This window comes from Bombina bombina, chromosome 4 (genome assembly GCF_027579735.1).
Source record: "Bombina bombina isolate aBomBom1 chromosome 4, aBomBom1.pri, whole genome shotgun sequence".
In the NCBI taxonomy this organism is placed as follows: Eukaryota; Metazoa; Chordata; class Amphibia; order Anura; family Bombinatoridae; genus Bombina; species Bombina bombina.
The window spans coordinates 400512487-400533354 of NC_069502.1; the positions used below are offsets into that span (position 1 = coordinate 400512487).

Sequence of the window (20868 nt, forward strand, 5' to 3'; positions counted from 1 at the left end):
AAGTCAATATTGTATTAGGATAAATTGCAGTTAAATAGCAGAATATATATTTTAACCTATTGTTTTATAAACACTGTTTAGAATTGTATTGCTTGGATGTTAAAAGACTTGTATATAAGGCTGGTTTCTTAAGATAAGCGTGTAGGAATTTTGCATAGCATATTTAAATAGTTTTCAAGCGCCTATAATATTATTTAGTTTCCTTTTATTGCAAATATATTTCAATATGTTCATGGATATTAACTAAATAAAAGAATTCAGGTATTTATATTAATTGTATGGTCTAGTAGATGCATGGTTGATTAGGGTTGCTATTTTTTTTGTATTGTGTTTATAACCCTGCCATAAACTGATATATTATTTTGGATAGCACTACTAAAATTATTATATAAATATACTGACATATTAATTGGAGGCACTGTTCTGAGATTTAATAATATTCATCATAATTGATATAATATATTTGTAAGTAAATAGAAATTATTATAAAAGAGAAAAAAAAATAAAAAATAAAAAATTCATATTTCGATATTAATATTTTGAAGATATAATTTTTTTTGAGAAGTTGAAATATTAATTTTCATATTTCGAAATTGACATTAATATCTTGAAATATTATTAAAGATTAATTTTGAAAAATTAATAAAAATATTAATTTTTCATATTTCAAAATTAATCAAAAATATTGGTTTTTCATATTTTCAAAGTTAATCAAAAATATAAATTTTTCATATTTCGAAATATTAATTTTTCATATTTCAAAATTAATAATATATTTTTTTTTAAATATAAAATTTTTCCTTCTCTCTTTTTATTGGCAAAAATTGTATTAGCGTTTTAGTTTAACTAAGTACTAAACCAATATAATAATGTCTGTAGCCAGAAGTGACTCATTTAATTCTATACATAGCAATGAAATTGGTCCCATAACCATACCTATTACTAAAGGTCAGGTCCTTAAGAAAGATATCTTAAGTTACCTTAAAGGGAAGTTTAATATTGTGGGTGAATTAAATGATTTTATGGATACGCTTGAAACTAGGGCTAAAAATATTACCGTTAATAATAATATGTGGAATGAAGAGAATGAATTCTTCCAGGAATTATTAATGATTAATCAATGCAAAGCTCCCAAAAAGCGAGACGAACTAATACTAAAATCCTGGCCCCTTTTAATATGCATAATTGACGAAATGTCGTTTTGTGTCACAGACAAACGATTGCAAATACAGGAGCTAGAAAATAGTATTCGTTCCTCGCGCAGATGCGAAGAGGGTTTAAAATTAGCCAAAAATAAAATGGATGAATTTGCCCAAAACCTAACCGCCTTAGATAAGCATAATACAGACTTAATCGCACAGATACAAGATTTAAATAAACAGCTTGTGCAAAGCCAGAGAGAATTAAGCGATTTAAAAAGGTCATATCGCCATAATGAAAACCCCTATATTAGCAGTGAGAATAACATAATTTATGTAAGAACTTACCTGATAAATTAATTTCTTTCATATTAGCAAGAGTCCATGAGCTAGTGACGTATGGGATATACATTCCTACCAGGAGGGGCAAAGTTTCCCAAACCTCAAAATGCCTATAAATACACCCCTCACCACACCCACAAATCAGTTTAACAAATAGCCAAGAAGTGGGGTGATAAGCAAAAAGTGCGAAGCATAAATATAAGGAATTGGAATAATTGTGCTTTATACAAAAAAATCATAACCACCACAAAAAAGGGTGGGCCTCATGGACTCTTGCTAATATGAAAGAAATGAATTTATCAGGTAAGTTCTTACATAAATTATGTTTTCTTTCATGTAATTAGCAAGAGTCCATGAGCTAGTGACGTATGGGATAATGACTACCCAAGATGTGGATCTTCCATGCAAGAGTCACTAGAGAGGGAGGGATAAAATAAAGACAGCCAATTCCGCTGAAAATAATCCACACCCAAACAAAGTTTAAAACATATAATGAAAAAAACTGAAAATATAAGCAGAAGAATCAAACTGAAACAGCTGCCTGAAGTACTTTTCTACCAAAAACTGCTTCAGAAGAAGAAAACACATCAAAATGGTAGAATTTAGTAAAAGCATGCAAAGAAGACCAAGTTGCTGCTTTGCAAATCTGAACAACCGAAGCTTCATTCCTAAACGCCCAGGAAGTAGAAACTGACCTAGTAGAATGAGCTGTAATCCTTTGAGGCGGAGTTTTACCCGACTCGACATAAGCATGATGAATTAAAGATTTCAACCAAGATGCCAAAGAAATGGCAGAAGCCTTCTGACCTTTCCTAGAACCGGAAAAGATAACAAATAGACTAGAAGTCTTTCAGAAATTCTTAGTAGCTTCAACATAATATTTCAAAGCTCTAACTACATCCAAAGAAAGCAATGATTTCTCCTTAGAATTCTTAGGATTAGGACATAATGAAGGAACCACAATTTCTCTACTAATGTTGTTAGAATTCACAACCTTAGGTAAAAATTTAAAAGAAGATCGCAACACCACCTTATCCTGATGAAAAATTCAAATTCAAACTCCAAGGTGGAGAAATTGACTTAATGACAGGTTTTATACGAACCAAAGCTTGTACAAAACAATGAATATCAGGAAGATTAACAATCTTTCTGTGAAAAAGAACAGAAAGAGCAGAGATTTGTCTTTTCAAGGAACTTGCAGACAAACCTTTATCCAAACCATCCTGAAGAAACTGTAAAATTCTCGGAATTCTAAAAGAATACCAGGAAAATTGATGAGAAAGACACCAAGAAATATAAGTCTTCCAGACTCTATAATATATCTCCCTAGATACGGATTTACGAGCCTGTAACATAGTATTAATCACAGAGTCAGAGAAACCTCTTTGACTAAGAATCAAGTGTTCAATCTCCATACCTTTAAATTTAAGGATTTGAGATCCTGATGGAAAAAAGGACCTTGTGACAGAAGGTCTGGTCTTATCGGAAGAGTCCACAGTTGGCAAGAGGCCATCCGGACAGGATCCGCATGCCAAAAACCTGTGAGGCCATGCTGGAGCCACCAGCAGAACAAATGAGCATTCCTTCAGAATCTTGGAGATTACTCTTGGAAGAAGAACTAGAGGCAGAAAGATATAGGCAGGATGATACTTCCAAGGAAGTGACAACGCATCCACTGCTTCCGCTTGAGGATCCCTGGATCTGGACAGATACCTGGGAAGTTTCTTGTTTAGATGAGAAGCCATCAGATCTATTTCTGGGAGACCCCATATTTGAACAATCTGAAGAAATACCTCTGGGAGAAGAGACCATTCGCCCGGATGAAACGTGTGGCGACTGAGATAATCCGCTTCCCAATTGTCTATACCTGGGATATGAACCGCAGAAACTAGACAGGAGCTGGATTCCGCCCATACCAGAATTCGAGATACTTCTTTCATAGCCAGAGGACTGTGAGTCCCTCCTTAATGATTGATGTATGCCACAGTTGTGACATTGTCTGTCTGAAAACAAATGAACAATTCTCTCTTTAGAAGAGGCCAAGACTGAAGAGCTCTGAAAATTGCACGGAGTTCCAAAATATTGATCGGTAATCTCACCTCCTGAGATTCCCAAACCCCTTGTGCTGTCAGAGACCCCCACACAGCTCCCCAACCTGTAGGACTTGCATCTGTTGAAATTACAGTCCAGGTCGGAAGAACAAAAGAAGCCCCCTGAACTAAACGATGGTGATCTGTCCACCACGTCAGAGAGTGTCGTACAATCGGTTTTAAAGATATTAATTGAGATATCTTTGTGTAATCCCTGCACCACTGGTTCAGCATACAGAGCAGAAGAGGCCGCATGAAAACGAGCAAAGGGGATCGCGTCCGATGCCGCAGTCATAAGACCTAGAATTTCCATGCATAAGGCTACCGAAGGGAAAGATTGTGACTGAAGGTTTCGACAAGCTGATATCAACTTTAGACGTCTCATGTCTATCAAAGATAGAGTCATGGATACTGAATCTATCTGAAAACCTAAAAAGGTTACCTGTGTCTGAGGATCCAATGAACTTTTTGGTAAATTGATCCTCCAACCATGATGTTGAAGAAACAACACAAGTCGATTCGAATGAGATTCTGCTAAATGTGAAGACTGAGCAAGTACCAAGATATCGTCCAAATAAGGAATACCACAATACCCTTTTCTCTGATTACAGACAGAAGGGCACCGAGAACCTTCGAAAAAATTCTTGGAGCTGTGGCTAGGCCAAACGGCAGAGCCACAAACTGGTAATGCTTGTCTAGGAAAGAGAATCTCAGAAACTGATAGTGATCTGGATGAATCGGAATATGCAGATATGCATCCTGTAAATCTATAGTAGACATATAATGCCCTTGTTGAACAAAAGGCAGGATAGTCCTTACAGTTACAATTTTGAATGTTGGTATCCTTACATAACGATTCAATATTTTTAGATCCAGAACTGGTCTGAAGGAATTTTCCTTCTTTGGTACAATGAAGAGATTTGAATAAATCCCCAGTCCCTGTTCCAGAACTGGAACTGGCAAAATTACTCCAGTCAACTCTAGATCTGAAACACATTTCAGAAATGCTTGAGCCTTCACTGGGTTTACTGGGACACGGGAAAGAAAAAATCTCTTTGCAGGAGGCCTTATCTTGAAGCCAATTCTGTACCCTTCTGAAACAATGTTCTGAATCCAAAGATTGTGAACGAAATTGATCCAAATTTCTTAGAAAAAACGTAATCTGCCCCCTACCAGCTGAGCTGGAATGAGGGCCGCACCTTCATGTGGACTTAGGAGCTGGCTTTGATTTTCTAAAAGGCTTGGATTTATTCCAGACTGGAGATGGTTTCCAAACTGATACCGCTCCTGAGGATGAAGGATCAGGTTTTTGTTCCTTGTTGTGACGAAAGGAACGAAAACGATTATTACCCTGGAAAGAAAGGGAAAGCAGAGTAGACTTAGAAGACATATCAGCATTCCAAGTCCTAAGCCATAAAGCTCTTCTAGCTAAAATAGCTAGAGACATATACCTGACATCAACTCTAATGATATCAAAGATGGCATTACAAATAAAATTATTAGCATGTTGAAGAATAAAAATGCTATGAGAATTATGATCTGTTACTTGTTGCGCTAAAGCTTCTAACCAAAAGATGAAGCTGCAGCAACATCTGCTAAAGATATAGCAGGTCTAAGAAGATTACCTGAACACAAGTAAGCTTTTCTTAGAAAGGATTCAATTTTCCTATCTAAAGGATCCTTAAGGAAGTACCATCTGCCGTAGGAATAGTAGTACGCTTAACAAGAGTAGAGACAGCCCCATCAACTTAAGGGATTTTGTCCCAAAACTCTAATCTGTCAGATGGCACAGGATATAATTGCTTAAAACGTTTAGAAGGAGTAAATGAATTACCCAAATTATTCCATTCCCTGGAAATTTCTTCAGAAATAGCACTAGGGACAGGAAAAACTTCTGGAATAACTACAGGAGATTTAAAAACCTTATCTAAACGTTTAGATTTAGTATCAAGAGGACCAGAATCCTCAATTTCTAATGCAATTAGGACTTCTTTAAGTAAAGAACGAATAAATTTCATTTTAAATAAATATGAAGATTTATCAGCATCAACCTCTGAGACAGAATCCTCTGAACCAGAAGAACCATTAACAGAATCAGAATGATGATGTTCATTTAAAAATTCATCTGAAAAATGAGAAGTTTTAAAAGACTTTTTACATTTACTAGAAGGAGGAATAACAGACATAGCCTTCTTAATGGATTTAGAAACAAAATCTCTTATGTTATCAGGAACACTCTGAGTATTAGATGTTGACAGAACAGCAACAGGTAATGTAACAGTACTAAAGGAAATATTATCTGCATTATTAGTTTGTCATGACAAAACAGTACAAACAACAGCTGGAGGAACAGATACCATAAGTTTACAGTAGATACACTTAGCTTTGGTAGCTCCAGCCCCAGGCAGCGATTTTCCAGAAGTATCTTCTGACTCAGTTTCAACGTGGGACATCTTGCAATATGTAATAGAAAAAACAACATATAAAGCAAAATTGATCAAATTCCTCAAATGACAGTTTCAGGAATGGGAAAAAAATGCCAGTGAACAAGCTTCTAGCAACCAGAAGCAATAAAAAATGAGACTTAAATAATGTGGAGACAATAGTGACGCCCATATTTTTTTTTTTAGCGCCAAAAATGACGCCCACATTATTTGGCGCCTAAATGCTTTTGGCGCCAAAAATGACGCCACGTCCGGAACGCCGACACTTTTGGCGCAAAAGAACGTCAAAAATGACGCAACTTCCGGCGACACGTATGACGCCGGAAACAGAAAAAAAAATGTTGCGCCAAAAAAGTCTGCGCCAAGAATGACGCAATAAAATGAAGCATTTTCAGCCCCCGCGAGCCTAACAGCCCACAGGGAAAAAGTCAAATTTTTAAGGTAAGAAAAAAATGATTTATTCATATGCATTATCCCAAATATGAAACTGACTGTCTGAAATAAGGAATGTTGAACATCCTGAGTCAAGGCAAATAAATGTTTGAATACATATATTTAGAACTTTATAAAAAAGTGCCCAACCATAGCTTAGAGTGTCACAGAAAATAAGATTTACTTACCCCAGGACACTCATCTGCATGTTGTAGAAAGCCAAACCAGTACTGAAACGAAAATCAGCAGAGGTAATGGTATATAAATAAGAGTATATCGTCGATCTGAAAAGGGAGGTAAGAGATGAATCTCTACGACCGATAACAGAGAACCTATGAAATAGACCCCGTAGAAGGAGATCATTGAATTCAAATAGGCAATACTCTCCTCATATCCCTCTGACATTCACTGCACGCTGAGAGGAAAACCGGGCTCCAACCTGCTGCGGAGCGCATATCAACGTAGAATCTAGCACAAACTTACTTCACCACCTCCATAGGAGGCAAAGTTTGTAAAACTGATTTGTGGGTGTGGTGAGGGGTGTATTTATAGTCATTTTGAGGTTTGGGAAACTTTGCCCCTCCTGGTAGGAATGTATATCCCATACGTCACTAGCTCATGGATTCTTGCTAATTACATGAAAGAAAATGCAGATAATGCTAACTCCTTTAGCGAACGCGTCAGGGACGAGGTACAAAAACATATGGAACAGTATAGACAAATGACCCCTAACGGGTCAGAAGTAGATTTCCCAAATAGGCAGTCACCTCATGATGCAAATCCAGAGGATTGCTGTAGCGCAGCTGGCACGGGGGAGGGAAACTCTAACAGAGAATCCCAAAATAAATCTGATAAAGTCTATGATTCCCATAAAATAATCACCTTCGCACAACGCGCAGTACCCATATTCTCCAATAAGGGAACAACATCATTTAGAGGCTTTTGAAAATGCGTTAGCTATAATGAATGTTACAAGTGAGAAATTGAAAATTGAATTTCTGCCTTGGGTATTTGACAGTAAGCATCACAAATTCTTTGCTTCACTAAAGGATATGAATATTCATTCCTGGAATGGGGTAAAACGACAATGCAGAAAAGAATTCGGGTAATATCGCACTAAAACTGCCGCGAAAATAGCGGTATATGGTTTAAAGTGTCGTGCGAATCAGAGTCCAATCGAATTCCTTTCTGTATTGAAAAATGCGTACAGTATGGCTGAAGATAATCCCAAATTTGATGGCTCAGAATTTGTAAATTTATTTTTTGAAGCACTGCCTACACCCATTAAAATCAACTTAGCTAGAGATTTTGATGAGGACTGCTCATTGGAATGGCTGATCAAAGAGAGTACAAAGTTATACTCTATTCAGCAGTCCAGTGAGCAGGGGGTTAAAAAGGAATCAAAACCCAAAATTGTGGCAGAAACTAGGGTGTCACCTAGCCCCCTCAATTTGGAGTCTAAAAAGAGGACGTATGCAGAGGTGACCAGTCAAAACAGGCCATCTCTACAGAGGTTTAATTCTGCCCCTCCCCCTACACAGGTTGAGGCGCAGGGAGACTATAACCAAAGTGGGGGACATAATCAGGTGAATAATTACTCACAAAGAGAATACTCACCAAATAATTGGTATCGACGCAAGGGTAGATACAATAGACGGCGAAGATATTCTCAGGGTAACCAGACACCCCAGGTATATAATGCTCCCCAAAGTACTAATGCTGAACAAGCTGAACCCCAGGGGCAACCACGCCAGAATAGAAATATCGGCCCTGATTCTGAGGGAACCCAATGGTCCAGGAATCATTACAATGGGGCACCAAGCGATAGGCCCAGGGGTAGAGGTAACTTGTACAATCAGGTAGATATGCTGTTTACCCAGTTAAATCGGTTGAGCGAACAAATCGCTAATATGAGTCAAAAATCTACGGCTCAGCAACCAAACAATACTTTTTTAGGGGTACAGCCAGTGGTCAGCAGTGGACCACAGGCACAGTCATAAATACTGCAGTATCACCTGAAGGGGAGGGGAGAGATATACAAAATGTAATAATAAATATCAATGATACTAATCATGTTCTCTCCCCACAGACCGAAAACGGACGATTTAGCTGTGATGACAGGCAACCTCATCCGGGAAAAATTAACAAAACTCTTCCCTTGCAGCTCTCTCCTAACCTTATCTCCACAGATGCAGTACAAAAGAATCCAGCCGACCCTGTCATAGAGGAAACAGGTAGGTATGAAGATTCTTCTGCATCAGAAAGCATGGCAAACTCAGGTAACACGTGGCGAAGCCCACAAATGTATGATAACGCCAACTTTATGTGTGAAATGGTAGAAACTGCAGGAAGATATTATGTATTAGTTGAGCTGCAAGATTCAGTCTCCAACCCTATCAGGGGATTAATTGACACTGGGTCACAGGCAACTATCTTATCCCACAGGTACTACACACAGCTAAATGAGCTAACACCCCACAAACCTAAAATAAAAGAATTTGACGGTTCTCTAATAGGTGTTGGGGGTGACTCCCTAAAAGTCTACGGTACTGCCTGGTTAAAATTTAAATTGGGGAACAGGGTCATAAGACACCCTGTCATTATAGTGGATCTGCCAACTGATCGTTTAATTATTGGTAGTGATCTCCTGAAGCGATTAAGCACCATAATTGATTGCAAAAATAATGTAATTTGGTCACAAGTTAAACGGCCTATCAATTATGAAAAATCTGGTATATCTCGCGCCCGACATAGCTGTCACGTGGTGGAAGAGAAACCAGATGCTGTGGAGATTCATTTCAGGAATAACTCTGTACCTGAAATCACTATTCTACAAATAGATGATCAGACTCCTTTTAGTGGCTCTGATGGTAATACTTTTAAAATTTCGCCTGGAAAGATAGCGAATATTTCCCTAGATGGCGATGTATTAACCCTATCACTCCACAAGGGAGATCATAAAATCCCTAAGGGGGGAAGCCACGCTCAATACCTCACAGGGATTGAGAGAGTTAAAGAGGATCTATTTATCCCTATACAAGTGCATGACCTTGGTAAAACCAAGTATGCTAAAATAAACTTAAAACAGGAAGCTAGCTATATAAGCGAAGGTTTATTAGCGCAAATAGCTGAACCTAAAGTGATTAAATATCTTTCTCCCCAAGACCACTGCGTCAACGGCCTGGATGACAGGTCTGAAAGCTATAACATCACAGCTAAGTGCTTATAATCTATCTCTATTGGTAATAAGTCAGTGAAGCACCTGTTTTTAGTTTTAAATACTCCCCATAATCAAATATACATTGGCAATGATATCTTACATAGATATGCCATACAAATAGATTTGATTAACTCTTGCCTCTGGAGCAGGTTAAAGGGGTTCCCTGAAGTATTTCAGGATGAAAATGCAGCCCTGAAATCAAACCAGCAATTGCCATATGCTGTGAATATGCAGGTATCTAGCGATGTTATAATTCCTGCTGGGGCTGATAAATTTCTTTTACCCTTACAGGTAAAGAGAGGTCAGAAATTAAAAACTTCTGAAACACTGATTTGCCTCTCCCATAGAATACAAAATCTGGGTGTCACAGTGACTTACACTCCTATGGTGAATATTGGAACTATTCCAATACATATTATTGTGCATAACATGACCCCACAGGATATAACCTTATCCAAGGGAACTACCATAGGATATGCACTGGAATCAAGTTATTACACTTTTGGATTCCAGAATAATGTAATTGGGCTAATACCTGAAGGATACCTAACTGAAGAACAATTAATAGAACAATCCTTTGCATCTATGCCAGAGGGTCTATTTAATGTTCAGTCTATTTATCCCTTCAGCTCAGAGGAAGGCGTCTGTAAAATTAAAGAAGCCTCTCTAGTGTTTGATCAACCAATCAAACAGCACGATTACCCCAATACCCAGAGTCATGGGAGCAATGTAAATTATAATCAAGGGGATCTCACCTCTAGGTTGGAAGAAGCCTATGAAATAGTACAGCCTGAAATCTTTCCAGGATTTCAGCAAATAGTCGAAGAGCAAATATCCTTAGCTAATGGCTGTTCCAGCGATGATGAACGCCAACAGCTGCGAGAACTCCTGATGGAATACAAGGATATTTTCGCTAAGGATTCTTCTGACTGTGGTACTACAGACTTGCACATTGCAAGGATACAAACAGATCCTAATGCGCCACCTGTATTTGTCAAACAATACAGACTTCCCTTAGCCTCATATGATTCTCTTGCAGAGATCATAAGGAATTTGGAAGAAAGAGGTATTATCAGACAGGTGCACAGCTCTTATAATAATCCTATTCTAGGTGTCCTTAAGCCCAATGGACAATGGCGTTTGTGTGCTGACTTAAGACAGCTAAACAAACGAGTATACATGTCTGGCTGGCCTGTACCATACATTGACCAGTGCCTAGCACAAATGCAGGGATCCAAAATATTCACTGCCATTGATTGTGCACAGGGATATTGGACCATAAAGGTACATGAAGAGGACCAATATAAGCTAGCATTCTCCTTCCAAAAGGTTCAGTATGCATTCCAGAGACTTCCATTTGGATACATAAATTCTGGACATGAATTTGCTGTATTCATGCATAAGGCTATGCCTGACGCACTGGAAAGGGGGACCTTATCTTATGTTGATGATGTTTTAATCAAAAGCACAGACTTTGGAAAACACATCGCAGAGCTTAAACACGTCCTCAGCCAACTTAAAAGGGCAGGTGTCAAATTATCCCTGCAAAAAGCTCAATGGTGCCGCACTCGTGTAAACTTCTTGGGACATGAAGTTACCTCTGAAGGATTAAATCCCCAAAAGAAAAAGGTGGAAGCTATAGTGAATTCTAAAAACCCAACTAACTTAAAGGAATTGAGATCATTCCTGGGTATGACAAATTATTCTCGCAAATTCATTGATAATTATGCGGAATTAGCTAAACCACTACTACTTCTTCTAAAGAAAGATGTGAAATGGCACTGGAGTGAGTCTCAAGAGACAGCCATCAGAGAGCTGAAAAGAAAACTCACTCAAGCACCTTGCTTAGCGTACCCTGAAGGTGGTAAACCTTTCTTCTTAGAGACAGGTTACACAGATATAAGCATGAGTGCTGTTTTATACCAAAATCATGATAATTTGAACAAAGCCATTGCTTATGCGAGCAAAAATCTATCCCCAGTAGAAATAAAGTTTAGCGATTGCGAAAAAGCCCTCTTATCTACTGTATGGGCTCTACAAAATTTCCGCAGCTATATACAAGGCGAGAAAATTATTGTAGAAACGGCCCACCAGCCTTTACTATATTTGCAAAGTGAGAGAATAAGAGATGGGAATTTTTCAAATAGCCGCATAACAGCGTGGACTCTTTCCTTGCAAGGCTGGCCATTAGAAATTCGCTACAAGCAGAATAAAAAGAACCCAGTCTCACAGGGGCTTGCTGAGCTCCACGACTGTACTGCTAGAGATCCTGGGGAAGAATTATCAGAAGATGATTTTCTGGAGGAACAATTGCTTTCCCCATATAAAATGTACAATGAGGACCATTGTCAAACATTACCTTGGGTATATGTTGATGGTTGTTCTTACCATGCCACTATTGATAATGAGCGCAGATTAGTCGCTGGCATTGGTAAAACTGGGGCAAATGGATTCCCAAATATATCTATAGGTTTCAACATTGGACCAAGATCCAGTCAAGTTGCAGAACTAACTGCTGTTTTCAAAACCATTGAAATGGCTATTGAACATGGTATTCATGAATTTGTGATCATAACTGACTCAAATTATGTGCGTGACAGTTTTGTTGAATACCTGCCAACTTGGAAAAGAAATGGCATGCAGAAAAGCAATAACAAACCAGTCAAGCATGGCAAATTGTTCTGCGAGATTGATAATCTGGTAGTATCCAATGATTTAATCATACACTGGAAAAAGACCAAGGGTCATTCCAGAGTTCTAGTTCCGGATAAGGAAGGCAATGACCTTGCGGACTCATTAGCCAAACAAGGAGCCATAACTGGAGAACTCCTTAATATTGACCAATTAATGGGTGCAATTCAGGTAGAAGCCATTACCAGAAACCAGGCAAAACAACAGAGTGAGCCTAACTTGGTACAATGGAGTCAGGATTCTCCTAGTGAGGACCTGATCACTAGTCAAAAAGAAGACCCCATTGTAGGCATCTTCTATAAACACATAGAAGATCCTGAAGGCAACCCCATCTCAAAAGATGATTGCATCGGCAAAGAAGATCTTAGAATCTTGATGAAATCTAGATCACAATTCAAGTTACAGGATGGTTTATTAATTAGAACCTCCAAAACTGGCATCCAGCAGTGGGTAGTACCCACCAAGTTCAGAGGTCAAACCTATTGTCAAGGGTGTTTAATCTGTCCACAGTTCCAACCCACTGCACCAACGCATAGAGCGCCATTGCAGAAAAGGGGGATGGTAATGCCATGGTCAGATATACAAATTGATTTTATTGGCCCAGTAACAAGATCCTCAAGAGGTAACAAATACATGTTAACCGTGACATGCCTGTTCACTAAATGGGTAGAGTGCATTAGTGCACCTAACAATAGTGCTGAAACATGTGCAGCATTGCTCATCAACCATGTATTTTCCAGATTTGGTTTGCCCCAAAGAATCGAATCAGATCGGGGGACCCACTTCACTAGCGAAGTGATGACAAAAATGTGGAAAATACTAGGGGTTAAAAGAAAGCTCCATATTGCTTATAGAGCTGCCTCAAGTGGTGGTGTAGAGCGTTACAACCAGTCCATTGTTAAAATCCTCAAAAAGTTTGTGAGTGAAACAGGTAAAGACTGGGATGTAAAACTACCTCTAGTCTTAATGGCATTAAGAGCAACTCCAAGTAGTGCTACCAAAATGTCACCTTTTGAGCTGATGACTGGTAGAAGAATGGTTCTACCTCAGCATCTACTGTACCGTACATCAGACCAAAATTTGATAAACGCTGCCAATACACATCAATATGTGGAAAACTTAAGAAAACATCTGCAACATGCCTTTGCATTTGCTCAAAGGAATTTAGAAAGAGCCGCAACTGCCACTAAAACCTATTATGATCTCAAAACATCCAAAAAGGAATATGAAATAAATGATAAAGTTTATCTTTATAACTTTGGAAGAGATCAGGTTAGGGAGAAGAAATTTCTTCCCTCATGGAAAGGTCCTTTCGTCATTACTGACAAAATATCTCCAGTGGCCTATAAAATACGGATCTCCAAAAATGAAAGTTTCATAGATAAATGGGTCCATATCAATCAATTGCGGGCATGTCATCCCAAATCCCAACTACAAGTCATAGAGGGAGAATGAAGTGTCATATCCCCAAATGAACTAAAGACATACTGTAGTTCAAAGATGCCTAGCTGATAAACATGAAGGCTAACAATCGACAGACTATCTACATAGAAGACTGTCCATGATGTGTACGGTCAACATCCTCACCAAATACCACTAACTTTGATCCAATTCAAATACATGTGTCCTACCTATTTTTGAATTGGAAATGGGGATTTATGTCAAGGTATTTGAAATATTATTAAATAATATATAGAAGTATATTTAACTTTATTTAATAAATCTGTGGATGTGCACATGGTCTGTAAAACAAAGGATTATTTCTAAGAGATCTCCCCCACTTCTCCAATTGCACAGGACACATTCTTGGCTAAAATGAGAACAAATGATTATCTCTGGGAGATCTCACACACTCAATATGTTAAATTATGCAATTGTATAATTTAGCAAGGAACTAAAATTAACACAGTTTCAGGAACCTCTGTATGATTGCCTGGGAACCAAAGTTAAATGACAGCACTTTGATACAATGGAACATTTGGTCTACCCAATTTAAGACCATCACTTAAAAGGATAAAATCAAAAATAGTTGGATAAGCATAGTACTTACAGGAAATGTGCTGTATTAAGACTTTTACAACTACTCGTGGATTGACCCCATGTGGGGCAATAAAGGCCTTGGGAAACAAAAGACAGATGCTGAGGTGTGACTCTGAAACTCATTAAAAACAGATAACAAATAAACATTTTTTTTCTCTCTCTTTGAATGCATGGCCCAGAATGTATTAAATATAGAAATTTGAGAAATTGTCTAATTCTCTATTATTATTACATGGGTATTTGCTAAGCTTGGGAGGTAACTGTTTTAGTCAGTCAAAAATGTGTAATAACCTCTGTTTTGTTTATATTTTTCAGACAGATAATCTCAGATCTACATAGAAATGAATGTGCATATATATGTGTATATATATATATATATGTGTATATATATATATATATATATATATATATATATATATATATATATATATATATATATATATATATATATATATATGTTTTGAAAACATAAAAGATCTTACTTAACCTCTGTGTTTTTAAGAATATAAATAAATACTTGTGGACCTGGAAAGAAATAATTAATGACACTTATTACTTTATTTCAGATGGAATGCCTGCCTGAAATGAAATGTCATATCATATGAATGTGAAATAAATGTTTATAAAGTTTTAAATACATCTTTTAAAATATAGTGAGATGAAGATATGGAAGTTACTTTGATGTGATATGACTATGAGATATAAATTTTCTGTTAGGCTAAATTAAATATAAATTATTTTAATATAATGTTAGATATGTGATGTTTCATATCAAAACGATCAGGAAATTAATCTGATGCCGCTTCACCTATAATTAATATTGGGAGAGATTAATACAAGAAATTATGGGAGTTATTATACATTTTAAAGAAAGATGCTTAAATGTATAACTGTATTTCTTTATCATGCTGCATTTTGTTTGTGCTGTCTAATTGTAATGCTGCCTCCTGGTGTTGCTATGAGAGAACTACAGCCAGAAAGCTTTTTGGCTGTTGGAAATGGGATATTCAGATTATCCAATAGAGGGACAAGGTTTCGAAGGGCCACCCATATTTCACACCTATGATTAGACTAATAAGTTGTATGCAGAAGGAAGGAGGGACACTGGCTGCAGAGTTTTGAACTGACTGAAACTGTTTTGCGTGGGACACAGTCAAACTATAAAAACAAAGTGGGCCATACTACTCCTATTCCATTGCAATTATACTTATTTTATATGAGGTGTGAAAAAAATCTTGAAGTTGGAACTCATTTTGGTAACGTATATATATATAGAGTATAAGAAAAGGGCTGCTAATTACATGTGATATTTTAAAGTCACTGCAGTTTAAAGATACAGTTTTCTGGGTTTTGTAAGATAAGTCATATGCATAGCCTTTACAGTTAATAGATTTAAAGAGCAGATTATACTTTTAAACTGTGTGTCATTGTCCTAGATAGCTCTTAGCCTACCTATTTGTATGCAAGCATTTAAAGTAAACAATTACTATTGCTGGGCCTGGCAGAGTCAAATAAATAAATTGTATTTTAAATTGATAACCCCAGCCTAGATATTATTTAAATTTGTATTTGGTAGACTAAGTGATTTATCTGTGAAAATTCTGGTGTTTTAAGTCAATATTGTATTAGGATAAATTGCAGTTAAATAGCAGAATATATATATTAACCTATTGTTTTATAAACACTGTTTAGAATTGTATTGCTTGGATGTTAAAAGACTTGTATATAAGGCTGGTTTCTTAAGATAAGCGTGTAGGAATTTTGCATAGCATATTTAAATAGTTTTCAAGCGCCTATAATATTATTTAGTTTCCTTTTATTGCAAATATATTTCAATATGTTCATGGATATTAACTAAATAAAAGAATTCAGGTATTTATATTAATTGTATGGTCTAGTAGATGCATGGTTGATTAGGGTTGCTATTTTTTTTGTATTGTGTTTATAACCCTGCCATAAACTGATATATTATTTTGGATAGCACTACTAAAATTATTATATAAATATACTGACAATGCCTATATATAGACTGGTTGCTATGGGCCCCCCTGCTGCACCAATGGTAGTTTTGCCCCTGGCAAGGGTAAAGTATAGAATGGAATACCCCTAGATTTTAATGGGGAAAATTAAATGTGGCACAGTGGCAACATTTGGAAACATATCACATAGATATTTACCAGATATATTCCATAAATAGAGTAGCAGATTCTAAGTGAGTGAAATTACGTGGGATTATAGCTGTTTTCTATGGAATAACAAGGTTGTAGGCGTGGCTTTAGACACTAGCTAAAATATCTGATTTTGATATTTTCTGATGTACATTTATTACAGGAGACCACATTTGAAACAACACAATATTGTTTAAAGTTTAAAATGAAAACAAATATGAAAGGTTGCTGCCATACTGTAGAAAAACAAAATTAACAGTGTATTTAAACATTGAAGGAAACACAAATATCTGCTTGCATCTATTGTGGTTAAAATGAAGTTAAAGGGACATTCCGGTCAAAATTGAAATGCACATAGATGAAATACACCTTTGAATAGAAACATATTTGCAATCCATTTGTATTGGCAAAAATGCTTCTAGTAAAAGTTATCACTGGTTTAGTGTTAAAAATGTTCTCTGCTCATGCATGTGAAATATAGCTAGATATTCTCAGTGCACCAGCATGTTAAGTACTGCAGCTGCTCAGAGCACCAGTGGGGCTAGTATCATGTCAGCAGTCAGCAATTAGCAATTTGAGCATGTGCTACGTTTAAAATACTGGTTCACGGTGCATACTTTAATACACTTTTGAAACAGCTATAGCTTTTATTAGAAGCTTTTTTGCTAAAACATGTATATTACAAAAACACTTCTATTCAAAACTTAAATGCATCCATGTGAATTCCAATTTTTGCTGGAATGTCCCTTTAAATGGACAGTCTAGTCAAAATTAAACATTCATGATTCAGATAGGGCATGTCATTTTAAACAACTTTCCAATTTACTTTTATCATCAAATTTGCTTTTGTTCTCTTGGTATTCTTAGTTGAAAGCTGCTAAACCTAAATAGGTTCATATGCTAATTTCTAAGACCTTGAAGGCCATCTCTTATCTGAATGCAATTTACAGTTTTTCACAGCTAGATGGCATTTGTTCATGTGTGCCATATAGATAACATTGTGCTCATGGTCGTCGAGTTACTTATGAGAGGGCACTGATTGGCTAAAATGCAAGTCTGTCAAAAGAACTGAAATAAGGGGGGGATGGGTAATAAAAGGGATTATCTATCTTTTTAAACAATAACAATTCTGGAGTAGACTGTCCCTTTAAAGTACTTTTTAAATTGTAATTACTATGTAATCAGAGAAATGTATTCACTATAATATTTAAATTATATTTTACAGTTTTTACAGCAGTCTTTACTGCTTTTAGGGCCTGATGATATAAAGATTCTAGAAAGGCAGATTTTGCTATACTTCTCCAAAGTTCTCCAAAGGCCGTTCCCTGCATTTCTGTATGTGAAGGAGAATGGATGCCCTCATAGAAAGTAATGAGGCTCTCTGGTATACAGTATTCCACAGTGAAGCGTTAAATTAACAGGTGAGCATCTGGGACTGACAATGACTACCCTGGGGGGAAAGCTGTAATTGGAGGAAGCAGGATTAATCATTGCTTATGTGTGAATACAGGATCTCTATGTGGGGGAAGCTGCTCTAGCTGTGAAAAGAAAAAAAGGTATTTTTTTTAACAAAATGTCTGCTTTGTAAACTTTGATGAATGAAAGTCCAGCTGTTTTTAATAGTATTTTAAAAAAACGGGCGTTCATTCACCAAAATTTACCTTCACTTTAAATGTCATAAAACCTTACGCAATCTAAAGTGTAAAGTAATATAAAATACAAATCACAAAGTGTTACAAAACTCTCATGTCATGTAGTGCAATATTGCACTTGGTTTGTCTCTCCTTTACATACATAAATGCAGAAAACACCCCTTAGAGTAGTGTAGCAAAATCTGTCAGTCTAGAATCTTGTGAGAGATCTGTCAGTGCTGAAGGATCAGTTTATATCATCTCATCTGAGTGGAGAGCTGTATGGGAGACATCTCTCTTATCTCTTGGACTTCCAGGCTCTGTCTTTTTTTTATAGCAGCTTTTAGTAAGTTTAGCCCCTGTGAAGTCTGCACTATAATTTATCGCCAATCAGGCCCTTAGTGAGATAAATAGTACACTTTAAATGACCGCACATCCTTTCAGTGTAATATCCAGTATAGTTTCAGAGTTGAAAGTGAGGAGAGCCTTTATCTGAAATAGGTGACCTATTTGTATCATTGAAATAGGACTGATATAGGATGTAATTGTGACTTACATATATGTTTCAAAAAGCCCTTTCTATACAGGTAGCCCTCAGTTTACGTCGGGGTTAGGTTCCAGAAGGAATGGTTGTAAATCAAAACCGTTGTAAATTGAAACCCAGTTTATAATGTAAGTCAATGGGAAGTGAGGGAGATAGGTTCCAGGTCCCTCTCAAAACTGCCATAAGTAACACCTAATACATTATTTTTAAAGATTTGAAATGAAGACTTTAAATGCTAAACAGCATTATAAACCTAATAAAATAATCACACAACACAGAATAAATAATTAAACTAAGTTAAATGAACAAAAACATTTGCTAAACAGCATTAAAAACCTAATAAAATAATCACACAACACAAACTTCACTTGCATTTTTCTGCAAACAGTTTGTTCTATACATTCCAATCTGGACTTATTTATAGACAGGAATATCTTGTTCCTTTGAAATCTGCTCGATAGCTCAGGTCTGGTTAAACTGATTAATTTCAGCTTGCTTGGCTTTGCTGCAACACAAGCGGACAGCTTCACCTACTGACTATTTTAATAAATGCACTGCTTCTCACTGCTTCTCAATGCTTTTCAATAGCAGTCACATGACTGGAAAAAAGGTTGTTATTCTGAAACGATCTAAATTGAACCGTTGTAAAATGAGGGCCACCTGTATAGCCTCATCTAGTATAACAATTCTCTTGTTAACTTAAAGGGCCACTAAACCCAAAATCTTTCTTTCATGAATCAGATAGAGAATACAAATTTAAACAACATTACAATTTACTTCTGTTATTTATTTTGCTTCATTTTTTTAGATATTCTTAGTTGAAGAAAAAGCAATGCACATGGGTGAGCCAATCACACGAGGCTTCTATGTGCAGCAACCAATCAGCAGCTACTAAGCATATCTAGATATGCTTCTCAGCAAAGAATATCAAGAGAATAAAACAAATGAGATAATAGAAGTAAATTAGAAAGATGTTTAAAATTGCATTCTCTTTCTATATCATGAAAGAAAAAATGTGGGTTTCATGTCCCTTTAAGGTGAACTGGTGTCTTGTATTACTGCGTTATTGCATTATATACCGCTTTAATTTCTAATAGAAAGAATAGAAAGCAAAAATCTCTGAAGTGTATCTAAATTTTAGTTTTGACTAGATTGTACATTGAAGATCCCACCCCAGACATTTCTACAAGACAGGGATTTTTTCAATTTAAGAAATAATGGTATATGATATTTTGATATTCTGAAGTTTATTCACATTGAGATTAGATTGAGTAAAAAAAAAACATATAAAAGTAGAATTAAATTAAAAGAAAATTTGATAATAGGCGTAAATTAGAAAGTTGCTTAAAATTGCATGTTCTATCTTAATCACGAAATAAAAACTGTGGGTTCAGTGTCCCTTTAATTTCCTCATTAAAGTCTATAGGCATTTGATTTTGTCATTCCATAGAAAGCAGCTATAATGTCAGAATTTGCTGCTGGATTTGGGGAATATATCTGGCAAATATCTATGTGATATGTCTGACAGTTTTGTTGCTATAGCACTTTTAGCTTTATGGGAATTCCATTTTGGGCTATTCCTTTTAGTATCTCCTCTCCCCGCCCACTGTTCTGTGAGTGCATCATTAGTCTTGCCGCTCCTCCTGAGTGACCTCGCATGATAGGCTGAGGCTCAGGCTGGGTGGAGGAGGACACTGACTGCTTCTAAGTTTGATCAAGTGGCGTTCATTCATATGCATCCTGGAAGCACAGCTTTGAACAAGGGAGTACTTTACATAAACTTTTCCAGTGCTAGGATTGACTTGCTGTATAACTCACTTCCACTGGTAAGTTTGTTTGTTTTTTAAGGCAGAAAATAGCTGTAGTTGCTATATAATTAAATGATGGAATAATTTATGTAATGATTATGTTTATTAATGTTATTCGAAAAAATATTTTTTTTTATTGATGTCTGTTTCAGTTGAAAAGTTTTTCAGTGATTTATGTCAAACTCCCATTAAAGCTTACATGGAGTTTCGTTACTATCTACATTTTTATTGTATTTGTTTTCATCTTAAATGTAATATGCACATTTATTTTAATAAGATGTTCACAATTCAAAGAAAATGCAAAAGTTAATTTTGTAAA

The 20868-nt window shown here is 36.4% G+C and overlaps 2 protein-coding genes across 2 annotated transcripts in view; one reads left to right on the top strand and one right to left on the bottom strand.

Moving 5' to 3' along the window:
* Positions 1-20868, bottom strand: part of MCF2L2 (MCF.2 cell line derived transforming sequence-like 2) — a 1253992-nt gene that overhangs the window by 477058 nt on the left and 756066 nt on the right.
* B3GNT5 (UDP-GlcNAc:betaGal beta-1,3-N-acetylglucosaminyltransferase 5) overlaps positions 20442-20868 on the top strand; it is a 171890-nt gene continuing 171463 nt past the window's right edge. The window contains exon 1 of the mRNA XM_053710181.1: positions 20442-20567. The gene's annotated coding sequence lies outside the window, so the exon portion shown is untranslated. The remainder of the gene's footprint in view (positions 20568-20868) is intronic.